General features: G+C 41.4%; 1 protein-coding gene across 1 annotated transcript in view; it reads left to right on the forward strand.

Moving 5' to 3' along the window:
• The first annotated feature begins 1425 nt into the window (after positions 1-1425).
• Positions 1426-12935, forward strand: part of LOC117264469 (uncharacterized) — a 100624-nt gene continuing 89114 nt past the window's right edge. Inside the window, exon 1 of the mRNA XM_078162608.1 lies at positions 1426-1518. The gene's annotated coding sequence lies outside the window, so the exon portion shown is untranslated. The remainder of the gene's footprint in view (positions 1519-12935) is intronic.

The following is a 12935-nucleotide window of genomic DNA, read 5'->3' on the forward strand; positions in this document are numbered from 1 at the left end:
GTGTTGTAGCTACGAAGTGCTTTTATTTTGAAAGAGACTGTATGCAAACTGTACATTTTCTGTGAAAACAGAAGTGTGTTTTGAAAACAGACAATGCATGTAACGGGCAGAACTTGACACGGCGTCCCAGAACGTCAACAACCAACACACCCAGGGTACCTTGGATGACTTACGTGGACGTGGAATGTCCATGACCAAAATATCTATATGTGACGAGGTCAGAGTGAGAATGTGTTTTTGGCACTTTTGCGTTGGCTTTATTTACTGGCCCCGGAGGTTGCCGCTTTAAAATATTGTTAATAAAATGAAATTATCGACAGCATACAGAATTATTTTTTTATTCTTTCATAATAATTTTTGGACATCAGTGGAACCCTAAAGCACAGAGGAATAAGATATTACCAGTAGTGATGGCCAAATGAAGCCTCATGAAGCATTTTCTTTATTTTCTGAGCCCACTAGATGGCGCTCATGGTTTAAAGAGAGAGGCTCAAAGAATGGCAATTCAGTGTGCTTTCATCCTTTTGTTGAACAAAAAGCACCATCTAGTGGGCTCAGAAAATGAAGAAAATGCTTCATGAGGCTTCATTTGGCCATCACTAGTTATCAGACCCTGGAAACAGACACAATATTTGTTCGTAGATACATTCATTGCTGGATTGGGTCTGCACATGGGAAAAAATATGAGATACTTCCATCATTATCCTTTAAATTAATCTGGTTAATGACCAAGCCTTTGAAAGTTTACTCCATCCACAAACTCACTTCCTTCCTTAGAGGCAACAAATCAAAAGCGACTAGAGATTTGTCATTTAGATACAAATTAAATGAATTCAATACTCGTATTTTTGCAAACATTTACATTTATTTAGTCACTTTTAATGACTTTTAAATCAGTAATGTATAAATCATTCCACACAGAGTCTTACAGAGGTCCAACATGTGCTACAGTTCCTAAGTCATCTCTTGCCACAGACTTTCTTCAACCTGTAATTTCATTAAACTCCTGCACTGCTGCAGCAAAAACATGCTGGCTGTTAAACCACAGGGCTGCTCCAGTTTAACGTACGACTACTGCGCATGGTTTCAACTCTCCCACACGTGATCCCCTCATTCTAAAATAAAAACATGCTGCTGTATTAGCTGGATTAGCTGACATTATTTCAATCATCAACCTGTGTGTAGTATTAAATAAATGCCAGATGTGAGCAGTGATTCACTGTGATTAATATAAGACTTTCACACACACACAAATGCATTTTCACACTGTGGTCACTCCACACACATCAGACGTGTGTGTGTATGTGTGTGCAAATCCACATTGGGTCCACACTGGTCTCGGCAGTGTCACATTCTGTGGTGAAGCTAGCCATGATTTACAAAGGCTGCCCTGACACTCCCACCACTCCCTCTGCCAACCAGAGGGAGGACTGTCACTACCAAGTCAGGACTTCACTCTCTTCACTTTCTCCCGCACAGTGGCATTCATCATTGCCTACCAGCAGCTGGGAGAGAAAGGTAAGGCCCTGTCATCACTGTTGTTCTGCATGTGCTGTTATGTAGAGGGATTGTATGGAGGGTACGTCTGTCTAATCAGAGTGCCAACTGTTTCATATATCTGTACAGGCTGTCATCATGTTGTGATGCACATACATGTACATCACAAATTATGATCTCAGTCAAAGTGATGTTAGTCATACGGAGACTTGGCTGTTGCTTAATTTAATCAGCAGCTGTATATACATATGTCTATGCATGCATGTATCATCACTGTTTTTTGTATCCTCTCCCAAACTTGATGTTACCATGGCACGGGTTTGGTTTGGCCGCAAGTGACCGTCAGGACAAAGAGAAGACAAGCTAAATATACAGCATAACTGCATACATCAACCTCTGTGATTATGGGTCAGCGAGGTTGTCTGCCTAAGCGCAAGGCACCAGCATCGCTCTCTCTGTGTCTCTTGGCATTTCGACGTTATGCTGTTTGATACGTGCACAGTCTGAAATAACTTGGTCCTCCATCCTAATTACTGCATGTTCAACTGCTGAATGAATTGGACATGATGGAGAAGGTGTGTGGGGTGGTGTTCAAAGATAGTCATGGCAAAGGGCAGCTATTTTCGGGTTTGGGACATATAGTTTCAGCATGTAAAGATAAGTTCAATGCTGAATGTCAGAAAAGTATAGTCTTCAGAAGTAGTCACCAATTATCTGTCATAGAGGTTTTACATGATGGCTACGATACTTTGCCAACTGTTTTTCTGCTCGGACTTGGAGTCATTCATGTCATTAAAATACCTTTAAACAAGTCTATGTACGCAGAAAGAAGAATCAACACAATTGTCGTCTTACAAAGGAAATATAGCTCATGGCGGCTAATGACTTGAGTTACATTTTAGCATTCATCATTACCCTTTAATGTCAGCTGAAGCGATACAGTTCTGCTGTACTTAAAGGGACAGTTCACCCCAAAATCCAAAAAAACATATTTTTCCTTTCACCTGTAGTTTTATTTATCACTCTAGATTGGTCTGGTCTGAGTGTTGGAGGTATCAGTTGTAGAGATGTCTGCTTTCTCTCCAGTATAATGGAACTAAATGGTGCTCGGCTTGTGGTGCTCAAAGTCAGAAAAAAAAATAAATAAATTTGAAAATCTCAGCAGCAATGTCTTCTTTCAGAAGTCATGACCTGAATACTCAAGATAATCCACAGACCTTGATGTGAGCAGTTTCATGTAGAAACTATTTTCTTTCATGCAAATCACTGCGCAGTAGGATGTGTGCATCTACTCATGGACAAGAGGCTCGTGCTTGTGACTGCCATTGATGCGTTAAGAGAACTGGAAACAGCATTGAATGCGTGGGCCCGTTTATTCCTATGAGAGATGCTCAGTGGTGCATGAAATTGTTCAGTTGCTGTGTATAAAGTTACCTGGATCCGCAGATGAGTGTCAGTAGACCATAGAGCAAGTGCACAAGGGACTTACAGTGGCTGAGTGTGACCGATTGGCCAACTACCGCAACTTCTGGTTTAGCGCTCCAGTTTCTTGAAAGAGGATAAAATTATTTAATCGTGCGGCTCTTCTCCAAACTAAACTAAGCTAAACTAAACTAAACTAAACTAATGGCTCAAATCTTGATAGTGAAACGAGTCATTTTGTGGCAGTTGTGATGCTTAAAAAGATGTATCCAATGATTATCTGATGTCTCTTTTTCCAAGTCAATGGGAAAAAGTCTTTTTGGGCCGCAGGGCATCACATGACGGGGTAATTACAGTGTTTGGCCACTACAAAAGCATTGCGCACTTCCTGGGGGCCTGGTGACAGCGTGAGATGTAAACATTAGTGGCGTCCTCCTCGACTGAGCTGTAACTTAAGCTAGCTCGGTGGTGCTAGCTAAGCAAGCAGTAGATGCACTGTTCCTTCTGTGTGGTGGCAAGTGTAGTTCAGTAGAAAGAAAGTAGTTGCTACATGAAACTGCTCACAACTAAGTCATTATGTCTGGAAAGAGACATTGCTGTTGAGTTTTTCAGATGGGTGTTTTTGGCACTTGGAGCTAGTGATGGCCAAATGAAGCCTCATGAAACATTTTCTTTATTTTCTGAGCCCACTAGATGGCACTTTTTGTTCAACAAAAGGTTGAAAGCACACTAAATTTCCATTCTTTGAGCCTCTCTTTTTAAACCATGAGCGCCATCTAAAATGAAGAAAATGCTTCATGAGGCTTCATTTGGCCATCACTACTTTGAGCACTACACGCCATCTAGTTGCATTATATTGGAGAGAAGGCAGACACTACTATCTCCAGCACTACACACACCTTGATTGAGAAATAGCCCTACAGGTAAGAGGAAAACATACAGTATATTTTTGATTTTGTGGTGCACTGTCCCTTTAAGTTTAAAGGACCATATTAATGTTTTTGCGAGCCCTGTTTGTGACCCTACCACTCCTTACAATTCACTGTGATTCAGTCACACCCTGTTCCCTACACACACCCTGAGGGAAAAATCTAACTTGTATTTTTTACCTGTTATCCAGCAGAGAAATGCTCTTTTGGTGGTTCCCCATTTATCTGCTGTCTCCTCACAACTTTAAAATGTTTCCCAACTCACTCTGCTCTTTTTCACTGCTGCACTAGCTGTGACAGGCGCAACAAATCTGTGGACACATTGGGTTTAAATGTTGGTTTTATCAAACATTTTATTTTCCCAGGTAGACATTTGTGAGATCATAAAAATACCTTTGAATAAACAACCTGCTGCTGGATAACACATAAATAATACATTTGATTTTTCCTTTAAGATCTGTGTAGAGAACACTGTGACACCAAATCCCAGAGTAATACTGAGTGGTGGTCCCACACAAGCAAATACATGGAAAGCATTGACTGCACAGTTGTAAAACCAGAATCAAAATGTACAGTTGTATGTAAACGTTTGGGCACCCTTGTCAACATTTTATTTATTTACTGTAAATAGCCAAGTAATTAAAAGATGACCTCATTTCCAAAAGGCATGAAGTTAAGATGAAACATTTCTTCAACATTTTAAGCAAGATTACTTTTTTATTTCAATCTTTTCCAGTTTCAAAATAACAAAAAAGTTTGGGCACCCTGCATGGTCAGTGCTCAGTAGCGCCCCCTTCTTCTAAACACTTCTTGTATCCAGCTCAGAGGCTTTCAGTTCTTCTTTGGAGGATTTTCACCCATTCTTCCTGCAAAAGGCTTCTAGCTCTGTGAGATTCTTGGGCCGTCTTCATGCTCTGCTCTTTGAGCTCTATCCACAGATGTTTAATGATGTTTAGGTCAGGGGACTGTGAGGGGCGTGGCCAAACCTTCAGCTGGCTCCTCTTGAGGTCGTCCATTGTGGATTTGGAGGTGTGTTTAGGATCATTGTCCTGTTGTAGAAGCCATCCTCTCTTCATCCGCAGCTTTTTTACAGATGCTGTGATGTTCGCTTCCAGAATGAATCCATTCTTCCCTCTACCTGTGAAATGTTCCCCGTGCCACTGGCTGCAACACAAGCCCAAAGCATCATCCATCCACCCCCGTGTTTAACAGTTTGTTCTCCAAACATACCTCAAAGTTCTGTTTTACCTTCATCAGTCCACAGGACTTGTTTCCAAAAAGCATCAGGCTTGTTTCGATGTTCATTTGCAAACTTCTGACGCTGAATGTTGTGGTGAGGACACAGGAAAGGTTTTCTTCTGATGACTCTTCCATGAAGCTCATATTTGTCCAGGTGTGTCTGCACAGTAGAACAGTGCACCACCACTCCAGAGTCTGATCAATCTTCCTGCAGGTCTTTTGCAGTCAAACAGGAGTCATGATTTGCCTTCCTAAAAATCCTACGAGCAGCTCTCTCAGAAAGTTTTCTTGGTCTTCCAGACCTCAGCTTGACCTCCACAGTTCCTGTTAATGACATGACAAACTGAGGAAACAGCTCCCTGAAAACACTTTGCTATCCTCTTATAGTCTTCTCCTGCGTTGCCACTTACTGGTTTTTCAGAGTGCTAGGCAGCTGTTTAGAGGAGCCTATGGCTGCTGATTGTTGGGACAAGGTTTCAGGAGTCAGTCTAGTTATAAAGCTTTGACATTTGCATCACCTGGCCTTTCCTAACAATGACTGTGAACAAGCCAGAGCCCTAACAAGCTAATTAAGGTCTGAGAGCTCAAATGTCTCGGATGCCTAAATTTTTGCATGGTGCTCCTTTCCTTTTTTTTCCACTCTAAAACTGTACAAAACAAAAATAACACACTGATCTTGCTTAAAATGTTGAGAAGCATATTTCGTCTTTAACTGCACTCCTTTCAGTTTATCTTCTACTTACTTAACTATTCGCAGAAAACAATATTTTGACCATGAGTGCCCAAACTTTTGCATGCCACTGTAAAAAGACACAAAGAATAGTTGTGTAAAATATATCTAAATTAGAGCAAACAGGATTCAAAACACTGGCCTCTTAAATAAGGTATTTGATCACATTCGAGCCCTCTGTCAGAAATGTTGTGCATCATGTCAGGAATATACGGCACTGTTAGCATTGCTCTCTGCAGTCATCTTTGTCAACCAAAGGCGCTGAGCAATCCTAACAACATCTGTGCACAAGGAATGTTCTGTGATGCTGAAGCCAGTGGGGGCGGTTGATGTGGCTGGTACACAGCACTTCTGGTCTGCCAAATGTAGAGTGAGGTTTGGAGGAATTCAGGTTCACTACCCACCTATCCACACTGTGTGTCTGTAATGACGGGTGTGCTTTAAAATGAAAGAGTGAGGCACTGAGGAAAGGATGTATAGATGGATCCAAGGGAGGAAAAAAAATTAAGCGTATTTCTGAATCCTGGTCGAGACACTTTTAGAAATAGTGAAACATTTGAAACATTCTCCATTGGCATGCTGTCTCAGTGTTATTCACTGTGGTGTCACATGGTGTGACTCCTGGTCCTTCTCGCCTTGTTCTCCAGGGTTTCTCTTTTACTGTGATATTTCTACTTATTCGTGAGCAGAAATATTGTTTTCCCAGGTTTCATTCAATACCCAATGGTAACTGAACTGACATAGAGACGTGGCTGAATTGATTCTTAAAATCCACACGCAGACTGTGTTTGGAGCTGTCTCCAATGTTAAGCTTTATGACCACTGGAGACAGTTGGTATTTATAGTTTGTCTTACCATTGTTAGTCATGTTTCCATCCAAATTTAACACAAATTTCTGCAGAATTTCCAGGATACTGACTAAAGAAAATGAGAGTTAATGTGTTGAGCAGTGGAAAGTGCAGACTGATTCATAAGGCATTTAGTTTATTATAAATTCCATGTGAGGTTCATGTGATTTTAGGCATTAATTCTGTAAACCACTGCAGAAGACCATCCATTCTCTAGATAAAATGTTGGCATTGTTCATTTCTGAAACCATAGATACATTTAAATTGCACATTATTAAGTAGTGAATACACTAAAACGTTAAACACTACTGTAGTTAACATGTGGTTAGTTTCAGGCACAAAAACCACTTTGTTATGGTAAGGAAAAGTTTTGGCTTAAAATACCTGCTCTTCATGGTACTATCCTGGCTGGAAAAACAGTGATGGATCGTCAAAAAACACACAGTTTTGGTGCCTGAAAAGCCACTGGAAAAACAGTGATGAGTTTCTAAAAACACATCCATGTTTAGTGCCTAAAAAGCTGCTCAAAAGTCAGTGATGGGTCACTTCAAACACCCATGTTTGGTGCTTAAAAATCTGCTTGTAAAACAGTGACTGGTTGCTAAAAAACACTCACCTTAAGTGCCTAAAAAATGCTTGAAAAACAGTGGCGGGTCACTAGAAACATCCATGTTTGGTGCCAAAAAATCTGCTTGTAATACAGTGACGGGTTACTTTAAACACTCACGTTTGGTGCTGAAAAAGCCGCTGGAACAACAGTGATGGGTTGCTAAAAACACCCACGTTTAGTGTCTAAAAAAGCTGTTGGAAAGACAGTGACGGGTTGTTAAAAACACACATTTGGTGCTTTAGAATCTGCTTGTAAAACAGTGATGGGTTGCTAAAAAACACTCACCTTAAGTGCCTAAAAAATGCTTGAAAAACAGTGGCGGGTCACTAGAAACATCCATGTTTGGTGCCGAAAAATCTGCTTGCAAAACAGTATTGGCTTGCTAAAAACACCCACGTTTGGTGCATAAAAAACTGCTTCTTAAATAGTGACAGGTTGTTAAAAAAAGAACACCCACGTTGGTGCCTTGAAAGCTGCTTGAAAAACAGTGATGGGTCACTAGAAACACTCTTGTTTAGTGCCTAAAAATCCGCTGGGGAAAAAGTGATGGGTTTTTAAAAACACCCACATTTGATGCCGAAACATCCGCTGGAAAGACAGTGATGGGTTGCTAAAAACACCCACGTTTGGTGCTTTAAAATTTGCTAGAAAAACAATGATGGGTTGCTAAAAACACCAATGTTTGGTGCCTAAAAAGCTGCTTCTTAAATAGTGACAGGTCATTAAAAAAACACCCACTTTGGTGTCTTGAAAGCTGCTTGAAAAAGAGTGACGGGTCCCTAAAAACAGCCACGTTTGGTGCCTAAAAATCTGCTTGAAAAACCATGATGGGTCACTAGAAACACTCTTGTTTAGTGCCTAAAAATCTGCTGGGGAAAAAGTGATGGGTTGTTAAAAACACACACATTTGGTGCTGAAAAATCTGCTGGAAAGACAATGATGGGTTGCTAAAAACACCAATGTTTGGTGCCTTAAAATTTGCTAGAAAAACAGTGATTGGTTTCTAGAAACATCCACGTTTGGTATCAAAAAATCCACTTGTAAACAGAGTCGGCTTGCAAAAAAATACCCCTGTTTGGTGCTTAAAAATCAGCTGGAAAAACAGTGATGGGTGGCTAAAACACAACCGGTGTTGTTTGTCGGTCTCAGACAGTGGTCTGAACCATCATCCCCTCCACCTCCAGATGACAAATTAAGCTCATATACTAAATTTCTTTAGAGATGCTGATAAGATACATGTGAAATGTACAAATGTGACACATCTACGAAATGATGGGTTAAACTTCTAATGAAACAAAACGATGTGTCCCAGCGTTTTCACTCAGGTTGGATAGAAAGACATTCACTGAAACTCTCTCCGCCATGAATTTAGCTGCTATATTCTAAAAAGCTGTCTTAAGACTGCACTTGTTCTTTTTTATCCCAACAAGTCCTTTGAACCAAAAGATTCTCATCATTTGTCTTTGCCTAAAAACAAACCCTACAGTTTCTGATGGCTGTTGTCCGAACAACACCGTTTGTTGGTGCTCTCCAAAGCCGTTACAAGTCGCAATTATATGAACGTTTCCTGATCTGCCATCACTATGGTTAAAGTTTGGTCTTACACAAAAGCAACTTAGTCAGGGTTAGAAAAACACTGTGGCCATCCTGAAAAGAAACCAATGCTGAGTTTTAAATGAACAGTGATCCAACCATCCACCCTGACCTTCCCCTGATGAGGCTCTGTTCACAACAGAGATATGCATTTGTTAAATGGGTATCATATTTGGACGGTGGCTGGTGTTGCTGTTTTGTTGGGAGGACGGCCTCTTTTATTCGTATGATCAGCAGGGACACAGCCGGGCCAAAGCTGATGAGCGTAAATCATTTTCTTATGTTCATATTCACAAGCTCAAATGAATGAGTTGCAGTGTTGTTTAATAGGAAACAAGAATTGTGTGTGTGTGTGTGTGTGTGTGTGGTGAGGGTGACTGGCTTCAAACTGGCTTCAGAGCCGAGGAGTCTAACGCAGCTGTTAATCATGCCAATAACTGCTTGTGAACTGATTTTGAATCGAGATTCTGTTACTGCGTGGCCTATTTCTCACCTCGCATGTTTCCATAAACATGTTTTAGTGCAGGGTTTAGCTGTCAAATGAGAGATTTGGTCTCACAAACTTTCTCATTTGACAGCTAAACACAGTTGACAGCTGCATTTGAGACTCCTCGGCTCTGATCAGTTATATTTGATGCGCCATGTACGATTCTGTGCCAGTGCCAATAAAGGCAGTAGGACAGGAGGACGGACATGACAGTTAATTTCACTGTGTAGGTCAAATCAAAAAGACGTTTAAAAGCCATTGCCGTTATTCAGTCAGCAAATTAGACAATATTAAAGGGGAACTGTTACGCTCATTTTCAGGTTCATATTTACCTGCATTCATGTTTTTTCCTCATACTGTCTGTGCTGTAACACCTGTCACTTTAAGCCCAGTCTGCCCTGATTGGTCAGCATTTTCAGGTCTGACGTATCTTGCCACATCTGCACCATCTTCCCAACATTTACAAGAGGACCAGATCAAATGCCTTGTGTGAGAAAGCTGCTCTTGATTGGTCAGAATTTCCATGTGGGAAAAATCCAGGAAGTAAAGCAAACGTTGCAGAAGAGTACACTTGCAAGATAAATGTGACACTTTCTAATGTCACAATGGAGGGACAACTACGCAGGTTGATTTTAGCGCTGCTCATCGTGGACTATATTGCTGTCATTGTTCATTTTAGTCAAACCATACAGTTTGAAAACGAGGCGCGGCTCCAACTAGAAAACAATGTTTTGATGCATTGGATGTGCTGAATGTGCATATTAAGGCAGTACAGGAGGAGGTGCACATTAATAATCCTCCAGGACTGTAACATGCTCATGTTTAACCCAAACAATGTGTCATGTGACTGCAGTTGCTTCACATCCAGGTCGGAACACCTTCTCACCACAAACCAACCGCACCAGAGTTCCTTTGTCAATGGATCAAGACCATCTTGAGTAGGAGGTCTCAGTCCGGTTGTTTTGGTGCACACCTGAGTGTGATTGCTGTGTTCACACCTGCCCAAACGAACCACACTGAGGGGGCAAACAAACTTGATTGAACCGAACCAAACAGAGCAGGTGTGAAAGCGTCCTAAATTGGCAAGCAAAATCCAAAGACAGTCACAGTAATCACACCCATTAATCAGCACTATCACAGCAGTTTATCTGATATCTGGCTCAGTGAAACTGTCCTAATTTATTAACCTGAATGAAGTTAATAATATACAATAATATAATAATATTGGTTACACATATGAGTCTCACACAGTGCACATTCAGTCCTTGCGGGGCACTCTCAGTTTGCCCATTTCAAGCCTGCTTGTTGCCCATGTTGCCCACATATAAGTCATGTGTGGTGCACATGTGCATGTTGACTGGGCATTTACACACTGTGATGTCTTTATTCAGTAACTTTGTTGGTTAGTGTTGCAGATTAACTCTTCAGTGATGCAAAAACAATCCTGGATATTATCAGTTAGATTGGTCGATGCACTGAAACTGTCCTGCACAGATGAAGATTTACCAGTTTCATTTTGTTGTTTTCAGTTATTTCAGTTGCCGTCTTTGCACACTGCAGTGTTTATTTCTACTGTTAACCAACTGGTTGGGGGTAATTAACTACGCTGAAGCCTCAGGTGGAAGGATTTGGTGTAATATGGTTCTGTAACAGTAATTCAAACAAGAGAGGAAAAACAGAGAGTTACGGGAGCTGGGAGGAGACTGTGTAGAAGAAAGGTTGTGGTAGTTGTATTGCCTTCAGCTGACTGATCCTCCCCTGCCTTTCAAGCCTCTGCCAGCACACTGCAGCCTGCGCTGCCATGTTTATATTTCTGTTTTCCCATCCCAGCATACTGCTCACGTTGTTATTTTCTCCGGCCCAGCCTTGTGGTTGGTGGAACCATGTTTGCGCTGCAAACTGAACACAGGGAGAGCTCTGCACAAAACACACTACTAGACCATATGTCGCATGGCACAACATGAAAACTCACAAAGGCATTTTACAGGAAAGAGGAGGCGGAGAGAAGAACAGTGGGGATAGAAGAGAGATGTGGTGATTTCACAAGGCGGTCATATCTCTTATACTGAATGTGCCAACTCAACATTACAACAGTCTGTTCATTGGACTTTTAGGGACTGTTGGAACGAGTCCTTCTAATTCTTAGAAATACGGGCACAGTTGTATATGATGTGTGTAAGTGTATTAAGATGAAAGTGAACAGTAAACAGTGACCTCAAGTTGTTGCAGTTGTTACACTCATGTGGAGGTGTATCGTGTAACGACACACTGACATCATTGATACAGGTGCAAGGTTTGGTTACAGCTGAGCACAACATATTTTAGAGCACAAAAACGCAACAGAAGAATTCAAAGAATCAATAATTTGCAGCTTGGTGTTACATAACTCTGTTTTATTATATCACTGTATCCGTATTTGGACCAGTTAGTTCTGGGGATTCTTATAAGTTTAGTGCAGCTACACTGTGCAACATGGATTTAATAAACTCAGGTACCACATCAAGTTTGATGGCTACAGACTGAACGATGACAGCGCCGACTGAATCGCAGGTTACGGCGTACGATGCAACAGCTTCCCATACTGAGTGTGCAAGAACGCTGCACGGGTTATTACTTCTCCAACTGTTAAGTACGACATAGAGGCTCACATTATTAAGTAACCTAAAGTTTTGTGGGCACTATATAGCGATGGCCAAATGAAGCCTCATGAAGCATTTTCTTTATTTTCTGAGCCCACTAGATGGCGCTCATGGTTTAAAGAGAGAGGCTCAAAGAATGGCAATTCAGTGTGCTTTCAACCTTTTGTTGAACAAAAAGCGCCATCTAGTGGGCTCAGAAAATAAAGAAAATGCTTCATGAGGCTTCATTTGGCCATCACTACTATATACTGTGATGTGTCCATGTGGTTGCTCACCTGGCAGCTGCAACTCCACTGCTATTTCCTTCCATGCTTTGTCCTTCTTTACATGATCATGTTCAGAGCCGGAGGACACATCGTACAGGCAAGGCTTCTGCTGCCACAACTCTTCGAGGTTAGTTAGTTGGTCGAATCCCACACATTTCTTTTAGCATGCTATCTGTCTGTTTGTTGGGTTTAGTGCCAGTGCGTCATTTCATGTTGCATTTCTATTGGTTGGTTAGTAGACGTCGGTGGTAATAGCAGTCACACAGTGAGATGGTCATCCCAAATTTATGACACTGTCAGAATGTTATCCCAACACCATGACAGATGCCATCTTTGAACCTCTCACTGCGCCACGTTAGACCATCGTTTTAGAGTCACGACCAAAGATATCGCCACGTTTCTTTCACGTTGGTCATCTTTCGTCTGGGACAGCCCAAAATCACACAGAGTATACCGGCTTAAGAGGAACTGCCGCACTAATAACGACATACCTTCAGCGACTTCTTTCTGGTTGCATTTGCACTGCCAATTGGACACTGAAGTGACGTATTGTAAGTTGGCTATTAGCCGGTATATTCAATGTCACTTTTGCTTTGACGAGTCAAAATCATTAACTGCCATCATCGCTTATATGCTCAGTAAAGCCTGGACTGCACTGTCGGTCCATTTGTCCAT

The sequence above is a fragment of the Epinephelus lanceolatus genome, chromosome 20, assembly GCF_041903045.1.
Source record: "Epinephelus lanceolatus isolate andai-2023 chromosome 20, ASM4190304v1, whole genome shotgun sequence".
Lineage (NCBI taxonomy): Eukaryota > Metazoa > Chordata > Actinopteri > Perciformes > Serranidae > Epinephelus > Epinephelus lanceolatus.